Genomic DNA, 11,610 nt, shown 5'->3' on the forward strand with positions numbered 1-11,610 from the left:
ACATAGAAAATAAACTTATGATTACCAAAGGAGAAAGACTAGGGAAGGGATAAATTGGGAATTTGGGATTTACAGATAAATATACTACTATATATAAAACAAACAACAAAGACCTACCATATAGCACAGGGAACTGTATTCAATATCTTGTAATAACCTATAATGGAAAATAATCTAAAAAAGAATATATTTGACTGAATCACTGTGGTGTACATCTGAAACATTATGAATCAACTACGCTTCAATACAAAAATATAAATAAAAAATAAACCCATCTCAGGCACTCACTAGCTGTGTTGTCATGTAAATAGGGAAGATGGATAGACCCAACTTCATAGTTTAGTACTAGACACATTTAATAAGTGGCAGCTGTTATTCATCCATCAGACAATGATCAAAACTAAACAATGTGCAAAGAACAACACAACCAATTCCCCTCGGCAACTTACGATCATTCATTCTTGTGCCTTGGTCACATGAACCCGGCTGAGCATTCATCTATTCATTCACCCAACAATTATTTATTGAACTCTTACTACGTGTCAGATACTGTTCCAGGAACAATAGGAAGCCCCTGGAAGGTTGTTACAAGAGGTAACATTCTTAGACAAGTGTGTTACAAGGATCCTTATGCTTTGCTATGTGAAGAAAGGCCTAGAGACTGGCAAGATGGAATGATGTAGAATAAGAGAACATTCATTGCAGTGTCTTAATGGAAAGAAGGTAGCTTAGGCTAGAGTGGAGGTTTTGGAATTGGAGAGGAGATTTGGACTGTATATTGGAGGCTGAACAAAGAGAACTTGATGGGTGGAGTGAAGGAAAAGAAGGCAGAGGTTGGTGCTTCAAGTAACAGGGTGAGTGGAGCTGCAATTTCCTGATAGGGTGGCCCCTGGTGGAAGAAGAGACTTAGAAAGGAGTTTCGACAATCACAATTTAGATGTGATACTTCTGAGATGCCTATTGGATATGGACAAGATTGGAGTTATACATTCAAAAGTTGGTATAAAATGTACTTAAAAACATGAGAACAGATGAGATCCCCTTAAAAGAGAAAGAGAAGAATTATGGGACTGGGCTGTGAGAGGTTTATGTATTTGGCAACTGGGTAGACAAGGAGCCCGGCATGTGTGCTCATGGAATTTAAGAGAAAAGAGTTTCCGGTGGGAGAAGTGAACATCTGCATCTAACAGATGCTGATCTGCAATATCACATGGTCCGTCTGCAGCAGTGAACCACTGCTGAGAGAACCGAGAAAGATGAGGGCAGAGAAGGGGCCACCGGAACTGGCATTGTGGGGATCGCTTGGGATGTGGCCCAGGCTGTTGCAGTGAAGTGAAAGGTGCGGAAATCCCAAAGGAATGGGTGGATGGGCCAGTGGGAGGTGAGGAAACGGAGCCAGTGTAGACGGCTCTCTTGGGTTTTCTGTGACCTGTAGCAGCGATGGGGGCTGGAAGCTCAAGGCAGCTGTCGGGTTCCGGGTGTTCTGCTTTGTTCGGTGAAGAAAAAAAAACCCTAAGGCATGTTCTTCGGTTGACAGGAAGAATCGAGAAGAGACTGAAGATTCAGGAGGGAGAGCTGATAACTGTAGGCGCACAGCCCCTGAGAAGGGGAAAGGGCGGGATTTGCGAGCTGGGCTTTGAGAGGCTGTTCTGGAAGGCAGGAGAAAAGAGGTATGGTCCATTTTGAAGGGTTCTGGACCCGAGAGTAAACGTGACTGGGGGGAAGTGAAATTTAAAGGGGACCATGCCCCTTTAGCAGAGTTTGGGGACAGCCACACACACACACACACACAGACACACACCCTGTGTAGACGTGCACAGTGTCTGGGGCACACACCAGGTGCGTAATCTCTTTCTTGAAACAAAACACGATCCTGGGAGTAGAGGTCAGCTGCCTCCTACTGTAAAATGTAACAACCAGCGCTGATGCTTCCAGGTGTGGGGTGAAGGGAAGGGAGACAGAACTTTGTAGGAGGGGAAGAGTGGAAAAAGGAGCGTGGGGCCGGGGAAGAAAGTAGAAAGGGAGAGAGGACAGCCCGAGGGGGAAGGGGAAGCGGACCCGGGGTGGGGGGGCAGCCCTGTGAGAGGAGCCCAGGGCACCGCTGACTTTTAACCAGCTCCGCGCCGCGCGGCACCGGAAACCGCTGTAACCAACACAGGTGCAGCGACGCCGCGCGCAGCCGGGCTCCGGCCTCTGAGAGAGGAAGTGCAGGGATGGGCCTGGCTATAATTAGCACCCCGTGGTAGCCGAGAAGGCTGCCTGCTCCGAGGTCGGTCGATCAGAGCCAGCGCGTGAGAGCGAGGGCTGCAAGCCGCCTGCGGGGACCCGGGGGAGGCCAGCCCCACCCCCTCCGCCCCTCCCCCGAGTCCGTGTCTCTGCTGCCTCGGCTGTGAGCACCCAGCCCTGGAGGCTGGTGGAGCTGGGCTCGGCCCGGGAGCCCGCGAGGCTAATTGAGGATGAAGGCGTCCAGAATTGCAGGACTATCACGGTTCTGTCTGGGCGAATGTCCTTCACGGCTGGCATCTTCTGGCTCCGGGGGTGGCCCCAGCCCGTGGGAGTGGCACTGTCTTGGCAGACCCGGGAGACTGGCCTTGGCAGACACGGGGCTGGAGCGGGTGGGGGCGAGGCTTTCCCAAGGCCTCGTCTCCTTGGAGAGCCTTTCTGATGCTTTGGCACGTCCATGCCGCTCTCCCTCCGCGCCAGCCCATCTTTGGCTCTGCGGCTCCTTTCCCACGTGAGGACATCTTTTTAAAATCATTACAGTGAAACCGGGAGGGAACCCTTCGCAGAGCTTTTCTTTGTGTGTGTGTGAGTTTGGAATTTCGGAGGGAAAAGGTAGAAGGCACCATCTGTTTTTGCTTCACTCTACAACCGTGACGCCACAGGTCTCCTGCGGCTGCTCTGTGACTGACTCATTAAATCCAGCGAGGGGCTGCCTCTGTGTCTCCCTCCTAGACCTGATGAGGCGTATGTTCAAGGCAGACCCCCTCGCTCCCCCGAAGGCGGAGGCTCCTCCCCCGCCCCTCCACCTGTGGGATCATAACAACGTCCTTTCGTATTTGGATCTCATGTTAATTTCCTTGTAACACTCCACCTCCAATCTTGTTCTTTTTCCCCCAGGCGCCCCGGAATTCGCTGGCTCTCCCTTCCAAATAGGAGCCTTTCCTCTATGTTTGTGAAACAAATCGTTACCTCCTGTCTGCTTTCTTTTTTTCCCAGACTCATCATCCCCAGTGACTTTGACCCCTCATCCATTCACCAATTATCTGCTTCTGGTCAGCCAGGCGCCTTGCTAGGCTAGGTCCTGGGATGTATCCACTGACAAAGTATAGCCCTGGGAACTGGAGGAACTCACATTTTGTTGTTTAAAAGAACAGTATGGGCAAAATAGAAACATGTTTTAAAATTAGAATATGAGGTGATAAGAAGCATAATGGAGATTCAAGATTTTTGTTGCTTCTTGAGGTCTTCTCACACCCCAGTTCTAAGTAGGCTGTGTACATTATCTTACTTAGAACTTAGGTCAGCATCATCTACTTATAGACAGGTCAAGTGTTCTGCCCAAGTCCACAAGGCTGTTTAAGATGCAGGTCAACCTTATAGAAGGGCAGATTCAGGTGTTCAAACCACAGAGATAAATGCAAAGTTTCACCCTCAAGTTCATATACCACAAGCGAGGATTTGAACTCAGCCCACCTGGCTGCAGAGGGCATCTCCTTGGCTATGATGCCATCTTGCTTTCCTGGAGGGCTTGTGGAGATACATTCACATGCACGTGGAAACATGCATATAGAGGTGTCCTTAGTGGGGCTACTGCCTCTGACCTAGGCTGCAGAGATGTTTTTAGATACTCCCCCGGCAGGAAGCCCAATGCGCTAGCTCTGACCTTGCTGCGGTTCTTGGCACAGGCTAGTCAGTTTCATGTTACTGACACCTCTGCTGCTCTGAATATTCAGTTTTCTTCCAGCCTTCTCTCCACACTGTAACAGGAGCTAGCGTGCAAAGGCATGGCCACCCCATGCACCTCCGGCAATGGTCCATTCTCAGAGGAATCACTTTGCAAAGCCACACTGGAAGCTATTGAATTAAATGTTGCTGCTTAGAAGGCAGCTGTTGTCCTGAAGAGGATGGGTGGAGCTTTTCCTCATCATCCAGCAGCCTTGTTCCAACTGCGTGGGGAGAGTGGATTGTCCTGGGTGCTTCTGTTACGTGCCCGCCTGGCACCTGTTCCGTGGTGCCCACTGTGAGGGGCGCAGGATGGGAATCTGACAGCTGTCTCCCTTCTCCCCACTTCCCTGCCAGGCCATCAGCAGGCAGTTCTTGGCAGGACTTGTGATGACTCCGCAGGTTTGAGCAGCCCAACACGAGACCACGTTCTCTTCCATTTTCCTGGGTCCAAGCAGCTCTACTGATGATTGCAAATTTCAGTATGGGGTTGTGTGTCTGCTTATTATGTCATTCTGGATGGAGATGTGACCCGTACTGAGCATGACATGCAGGAATAATCACTATTATCATCATTATTTTTAACATCAATTGTTCACCATTGAGAGCAGCGGGCGTTGTCAGAGAACAGAATTAGACCTTTTTTTTTCCTTTCCCCAGTCAGCTCTCAATTTAAATTAAACAGAGATGGCTCATCAACAAGAGGGTAGGATGATGGTGGTGCTGGGAGTGTTCGGTGCAAAAAAATATAATTCAATTTTTTCTGTTTTTTTTTGGGGGGGTGGTGGTGCAAATATTAACCCTTGTAATTCTCCCTTCTGATTTAGATGATTTTTGTCTTTTAATAAAATCCCACAATAATAATGATATCATGCAGAATTTGGACCTCTGGGGTCACATTTTTGTAGTTATTTCATAACTCTGGGGGAACCAAAATTCATTAAATTTGAATTCACATCTGCATGAGACAGGAAGAAATGCCTAAATGGTCTGAGGAGAGCCTGGGCTGATTGGCGGGGGGGGGGGGGGGGGTGGGGTGGGGGGTGGGCGGTCCAGAGACTTTGCTGCTCTGAAATTTTGTTTGCCTTTTTTCCCCTGAGCAAATATCTGCCGTGATTTCTTTGTTGATGAAGATGTTTATGTCTCCCTCTGTGAACTTCTGTCCTTATCCTCAGCACCAGTTCCAGAGGAATCTTCCCGAATTAGCAGGTTCAACCATGCCACCCCCTCTCTTGTAATTCTTCACCCTTCCCCACTGGGCTGCCCACTCAGAGCTCAGAGTTTCTGGGCTTTTACGCTTCTGCTTCCCTCCCCTCTCAAAAGCTCCATTTCCTCATCAGTCCACAAGCTCATCTTGCTTCCTTCTGCTTGGGCCCTTGGTCCTGTCGCTTCTCCGGCCTGCAATCACGTCCCTTCCTCTCCACTCATCCGCTGCCGCCCCGGGTCCTGGTTGGCCCCTCTGGGGGCCTTTCCTGGTGCCTCAGTGTTCTCAGCCTCTGTGAACCCCTGTGGTACTTACGGTGGGTGATGGGTACGTTGTGTCCAAATTCTTCTGTTGAAGCCCTAAGCCCGGGGACCTCAGGATGTAACTGTATGTGAAGATAAGGTCTTTGAAGAAGTGATTAAGTTAAATTGAATCCCGTCTGACTGGTGTCTTTATAAGAAGAGGAAATCTGGACGCCAAGAGAGAAGCAAGGGGGCGTGTGCCCAGAAAGAAGAGCATGTGAGGCCACGGTGAGAAGCTGGCCTGGGCAAGTCGCGGACAGAGGCGGCGGGAGACACCACCCCGCCTGCATCTCAGATTTCTGGCCTCCAGAATGGCGAGACAACAAAGCTCTGCTGTTTGGGCCAGCCAGGCTGAGGCGTTTTGTCGCGGCGGCTAGAGTGGACTAACACGTGCTGGGAGCTTGTAGTACAGTCCCCGTAATCCTGTCTTCCCTTCCTTTCGTGAGGGCGTGTGTCCTCGCTGACGCCCATGACTGTGGTGCCTTCCCTGCCCTCCCGGGAGAAGTGGACGTGCTCGCTGTTGGACCTGGTCGTGTGATGCACTGGACGCAGGTGGAGAGGGGGAACAGTGCGTGCCGTGTCCAGAGAAGCTCTGAGCCCTCCTCCTCACTAAGGGGGCCTCGTGTGTGGGATGGTTGTGCTCCTTCACCTGGATCCTGGGATGTGAAGACACGTGGAGCTGAGCCAGGGACACTCCCGGCAGGAGCAGGCATGTAACGCGGGTGAACATTTACTCCTGTGAGATTTGGGGGTTGTTATTACGGCAAAGCTAGCTCTCCAGTATTCTTGCCTGGGGAATCCCATGGACAGAGGTGCCTGGTGGGCTGCTGTCCATAGGGTCGCATAGAGTCAGACACGGCTGAAGTGACTTAGCAGCAACAGCAGGTCATTTATACCACAGTTTACTCTCTAATAACAAGGAGTTACTATTACCTGTGCCGTGCCTTCTTTTCTGGGAAGGCTTCCTGAACCCCCAAGCCGCTCGTATGTGCTCTGCTGAATCTCTATGCAATCACCCATCTTCACTGAGCTCATGAACACAGTAAAATTTAATGAACATCTGCTTTTCACCAGACACTGACCTGGTGTATTGAATCGTGCTCTCTCTCTTTTTAAGTAAATGATTCCTTTGTTCATATATATATATATATTTATATCCATATATATATATATCCATATATCCATATCCATATATTTATATCCATATCCATATAGCCATATATTTATATCCATGTATATGTATATATATACTGATTGTGTGGCATGCTGGATCTTCGTTCCCTGACCAGGGATTGAACCTGCGCCCCTGCACTGGAAGTGTGGAGTCTTAACCACCAGGATAGTCCCTTGAATCGCTCTCCTAACTCTCTTTTCTTCTCTACTAGCCCATGAGCTGCTTTAGGTCAAGCAACCTGTCCTTATTCCTTAAGGTATCCCAGTGTCTAGTGGGGTGACCAGCATGGTATTACTCAGTAAATATTTGTTAAATAAATAATAACTCTGCACGTGTCTGCACAATTGGATTTTATAAGATTTTTCAAGGTCGGTGTTTGTTTCCTCCATCTTCTGTACTCTTTCTCAAAATCTGCTACAGAGCTGAGCGCGGAGCATTAGAACCTAACTCACCTATTGGAACTGTCATAGCTGTCGCTTCTTTGGGATCCTGACTTTGCTTATAGACTGGGAATATTTCTGATACCTGTAGAGATGCATAATGATGTATGTGAAGGCACCATTCATATCTCCTCTGCTTTTGCAGTGGTCATCTGTCAGTGCTCACCTGGAAATGGATGAGGACAGCCCCTGAGACAACATAAATGTACGTTCTCTTGGAATGAAACTTTTGTGATGCTGAGGAGGGAGGTACCATGTGGTCCGAGAGGATCAGAGGCCCAAACCTTCAGATTCCAGAGGGTGGATTTCTCTAGTCCTTTCTCTCGGTGGGTTAGCAGCAGCTGGTCATTGAATTCCAAGGAATCCTGGGAGCAGAAACCAACTTTTCGAAACAGGAAGTATGTTTGAAGGAAAGAGGAAGACTAGTGACCACTTCCATCGAGCAAAGTGTATGTTTAGTTTGAAGCTCAGCAACCAGACGGGTTTCTTCCCTCTCACCACCCAGCCCTCACCAGCCTCCCCCCACCCTCCCCATCACCTGACCGAAAGACACAGGTCAGCTGCTATGGGATAGTGCGGTGAAGAGGAAAGAAGCCTGAACCTATCCCGACACTTGAGTCTGAGTTTTACGGCTTTGAGTTTGATTGTTACTGGTTTATTAAATGAGCTGGACCTGGTGGGGTGCCAGGAGGAAGATGATTTATTCCAAGCAGCTTGGAATTCCATGTAGCTTTTTCCGTCTACTTTTGAGAGCTTCTGTCCTTGAGAGCTTCTCCAGGCAACTGTACAGAGACCCAGTCAATGTAATATCAAAACCCTAAACTCTCATCTGAGAGTTGAGGATGAGATGGTTGAATGGCATCACCAACTCGATGGACATGAGTTTGAGCAAACTCCAGGAGATGGCGAAGGGCAGGGAAGCCTGGCAGGCTGCAGTACATGGGGTCACAAAGAGTTGGACATGACTGAGCGACTGAATGACAACAAACTCTCGTCCCGTTTAAACATTTTTCTCCCTAAGCCAGGGCCTCTCTCACCTTATGAAACCTAAGGTGTGGAAGCAGGAGGTGGTCAGCTGCTTCTTCCTCTGCCTTCCTGCTCCCCCGCTTGTTTGCCATCCTGGCCCCTCCGGGGTGGCAAGGAGGAGAGGTTGTATGGTGGCCATTAGAAGCTGGTGTCCTATGATCCTGTCAGGCTCCCAATGCAGGTTTTTTCCTCTCATAAGGTGTGGGTAGCCAGCCTCGAAGATGGTCTCCAACAACCCCTACCTCCTCACAGGACACTCTTGTGTAGCACCTCCTCTTCCCCTCCCTTGTACCCTGGTTGGTTTCTGCGACCAACAGAATATGGCAGGAGTGATGGTGTTTTGAGGTTAGGTTATAAAAAACACTGTGGCTTCTATTTTACTATTTCATTAGCTCTGAGAGAAGTGAGTGGTCATGTTGGGAAGCCACCTGTGTGAACGTCCGTTTACTGAGGAAGTTGGGCTTTCAGTTATCAGCCAGAGAGGAACCGAGGCCTCTTCCCAACAGCCTCATGAGTGAGTTAGAAGTGGGCGCTCCTGCCTCGTCAAGCACCAGATGAGACTGCAGCCCAGCCGATGTCGGAATCCCAACCTCGTGAGAGACTCTGAGCCAGAGTCATCCAGTTAAGCTTCTCCCGGTTTCCTGACCCTCAGAAACAGTGTCAGACAACACAGCTTGTTGTTTGAAGCCACTACATTTCTGTTGTTCTTTGAGTCCTTTCTCCCTCAGGCACCAGCCCCGTGGGTTCTGGTGAGGAGGTGCTCTGTTGGGGTCCTTTTGCAGCTCCACAGAGGAACCTCTCTCCTGAAGACCTGGTTTGATGTTTCTCTTCAGGAGCATGAGAGTGTGTGTGCCTCCCTGCCCCGCCAAACCCTAGAACAACAGATTGTCTCCAGCGGGTCCTGTTTGCACCATCTCCACCACCTCGGACTTCCCTGGTGGCTCAGATGGTAAAGCGTCTGCTTACAATGCAGGAGACCCGGGTTCAATCCCTGGGTCGGGGAGATCCCCTGGAGAAGGAAATGGCAACCCACTCCAGTATTCTTGTCTGGAGAATCCCATGGACAGAGGAGCCTGGTGGACTACATACAGTTCATGGTGTTGCAAAAAGTCGGACATGACTGAACGACTTCACTTTCTTTCAATGGTAGAGTGCTCGCTTAGCATGCGAGAGGTAGTGGAATCGATGCCCACATCCTTCAGTTTTGGAGAAGGAAATGGCAACCCACTCCAGTATTCTTGCCTGGAAAAGTCCATGGACGAAGGAGTCTGGTGCGTTACAGTCCATGGGGTTGCAAAGAGTCGGACACGACTGAGCGACTTCACCACTGCCTCACTCCTTCAGACTTTGTAGGATTCCAATTATATTCCAGTCCCTATGTCTCCCAAGCCACAGGAAACACATCTCAAGTTCTTGGGTTATTCTTTAAAGGTTTCACCTTTCCCAGGTGGAAAACCCTACGCCTTTACCCTAAGCGTGTGTGTGCATGACCTGTGTGACCCAGGTACATCACTTTCTATACTCTCTATGTGAGGAAGTCACATGTCCAGTGCATTCTTCTGTGCTGGGTTGTAGCAGAACTTGTTTTTATTCAGTCTCTCTATATGTCCTGCCTGGATGATGATCTAACACCTTGTCCTGGAATATGGGAGCACATGGCCTATATTAAATTGCCAGCTTGTTTCAATCAGTAAATGTCTGGGTTTCAGGTCTGGCACTATCTAACTGTGTGATATTAGGAAAGTCATTTAACCTCTCTGAGCCACAGTTGAGGGTGTGTGTACACATACATGTGGAATCTCTTCAGCTAGAAAATTCTTTTCTGTTATCCTTTCACTGAGTCTTTACTCTGCTTACCAAAGGGGCACTTATATCTCCTGAGTTAGAGCGTTTCACTCTGGGGCCTTGTGCAGGCTAAATAATGGCCCCCCAAAGATGTCCATATTCTAGCCCTCAGTTCAGTTCAGTTCAGTCACTCAGTCATGTCTGACTCTTTGCGACCCCATGAACCGCAGCATGCCGGGCCTCCGTGTCCATCACCATCTCTTGGAGTTCACCCAAGCTCATGTCCATTGAGTCGGTGATGCCATCCAACCATCTCATCCTCTGTCATCCCCGTCTCCTCCTGCCCTCAATCTTTCCCAGCATCAGGGTCTTTTCAAATGAGTCAGCTCTTTGCATCAGGTGACCAAAGTATTGGAGTTTCAGCTTGAACACCAGTTCTTCCAGTGAACACCCAGGACTGATCTCCTTTGGGACGGACTGGTTGGATCTCCTTGCAGTCCAAGGGACTCTCAAGAGTCTTCTCCAACACCACAGTTCAAAAGCATCAATTCTTCGGCGCTCAGCTTTCTTTATAGTCCTACTATCTATAGTTCTAGTCCTAGGCCTCGTGAATATGTTAATTTTGGCATAAAAAAACTTTATAGATGTGATTTATTTAGTGATTGTGAGATGGGGAGCATCACTTGAATCCTCCAGGTAAGCCCAAAGTCATTGTCAAGGTCCTTCCAAGAGGGAGGCTGGAAGTTGAGAAGCAGACATTGAGTTGATATGGTGAGGGAAGCAGGGGTCAGAGTGATGTGAGGAGGGAGCCATGAACAAAGAAATGTGGGAGGCCTCTAGACACTGGAAAATGCACGGAAACTAATTTCCCCTGAAGCTTCTAGAAGGAGTACAGCCCTGATTTTAAAGTCCGACTTTCAAAACTATAAGCTAATAAATGTGTGTTTTCAAGCCTCTAAGTGAAAGTGAAAGTGAGTGTGTAGTAATTTGTTACTGGTGAAAGGGAAAGTCACTCAGTTGTGTCTTGTCTGGCTCTTAGATTCAAATTGGAAGGATTGATGCTGAAGCTGAAGCTTCAATACTTCAGCCACCTGATGCGAAGAGCTGACTCATTGGAAAAGACCCTGATGCTGGGAAAGGCTGAAGGCAAAAGGAGAAGAGGGCGGCAGAGGATGAGATGGTTAGATAGCATCACTGACTCAATGGACATGAATTTGAGCAAACTCTGGGAGATAGTGAAGGACAGAGGAGCCTGTGGGGTCAAAAAAGTCGAACACGACTTAGCAATTGAACAACAACAATGGAACTTAGGCATTGTTTCAAAATTCTGTTCGCCATTTATATTTTTTCTTTTAATGAACTCCTTCTCAAGGTCTTTGTTCCTTTTTTTAACATATTGCCTAACCTTTTATTACTGATTTGAATGATATTTGTATATTAAATTACCCTTTGTTCATCAGATGTTGCAAATATTTTTCCAGTTTTTGATTTGTCCTCTAACTTTGCTTAATGGCTTTTTGTTTTGTCTCAGTGATTAAAAAAAAAATCTGGTCAAGTTTATTGTTCTTTTATGGTCTCTGAGCTCATGATTTTTAAAATATAAATGAGGCTTCTATATCAGTAGGTTAGGGAAATTCCACAAAACCCCTCTAATAAGGACTGCACCCATATTTTATGAAATTTGCCATCATATCCTTATGAACAAAGTGGAAAAATGAGAGTTGGATGGTGTAT

General features: G+C 48.2%; 1 long non-coding RNA gene across 2 annotated transcripts; it reads left to right on the forward strand.

Moving 5' to 3' along the window:
• The first annotated feature begins 1,249 nt into the window (after nt 1-1,249).
• On the forward strand, nt 1,250-10,949 carry LOC122684867. Of its 2 annotated transcripts, XR_006338173.1 has the most exons (4): nt 1,250-1,339; nt 1,538-1,670; nt 7,211-7,270; nt 10,916-10,949. It is a non-coding gene; the product is annotated as an uncharacterized LOC122684867 (long non-coding RNA). The 2 variants fall into 2 exon arrangements; XR_006338172.1 differs by lacking the exon at nt 10,916-10,949 and having other exon boundaries at nt 7,211-8,776.
• The last annotated feature ends 661 nt before the right edge of the window (nt 10,950-11,610 follow it).

Source organism: Cervus elaphus, chromosome 27, assembly GCF_910594005.1.
Source record: "Cervus elaphus chromosome 27, mCerEla1.1, whole genome shotgun sequence".
Taxonomy (NCBI): Eukaryota; Metazoa; Chordata; class Mammalia; order Artiodactyla; family Cervidae; genus Cervus; species Cervus elaphus.